The sequence below is a fragment of the Anas platyrhynchos genome, chromosome 1, assembly GCF_047663525.1.
Source record: "Anas platyrhynchos isolate ZD024472 breed Pekin duck chromosome 1, IASCAAS_PekinDuck_T2T, whole genome shotgun sequence".
In the NCBI taxonomy this organism is placed as follows: Eukaryota; Metazoa; Chordata; class Aves; order Anseriformes; family Anatidae; genus Anas; species Anas platyrhynchos.
This window is the reverse complement of record NC_092587.1, coordinates 113,529,323-113,530,022: the sequence shown is the minus strand read 5'-3', so window position 1 is coordinate 113,530,022 and position 700 is coordinate 113,529,323.

Below are 700 nucleotides of genomic sequence, written 5' to 3'. Positions count from 1 at the left end.
CCACTCAGTTGGCTCCTAGGTATTTTGGGATGAGGGGCCAGTAAAGGATTGGTTAGTAAGAGGAGCCATAGCAAGAGGTTTGCACCTGCCCCTGGCCTTATTGCATTAGATTGACAGGATGGCAGTCCCTAAAAGGCAAAGGAGAGTCCTGCACCAATGAGGCAAGCTGCAGAAATGTTCGGGAGAGGGGGAAGGGACAAGGGACAGGGAACAGGATCACGGAGCTGTAGGGTAACGTTTAAAGTTGCATCGGTGTTACAGCCACCTCCTGCACAAAAGAGCTTGTGCCCTCTCCCTGACAACAACAAAGAGATTTCAGAGGGGTAGATACAAATTTCACCTTAGAAAGGGAAGGGGAGGAGAAAGAGTAGGGGGAGCATAGGATCAGAGGTAATTCTAGTAGAGATCATATTGAAATAAGCCCCTGTAACAAACGCGCTCAGCTGTAAAGAACTCAGATCATGATCCAAACCGCAGGGCTCAGGCGCTTATCTGAAATGAGTATGTCACTGTATTTCCTGATACTGAGGAGGGTGATTTTGTCGATTGTATGTATCCAGTCTCTATTATTGGATTTTTTTTTCCTTCTTTTTGCATCATCAGTGAAAACTTCCAAGGCACAAGAAGAGGTCCAGAACTCCTGGTAAAAAATATTCTGTTCTACTGTGGTATGCAGGATGCTCTTTTTTTCCATCTGGTT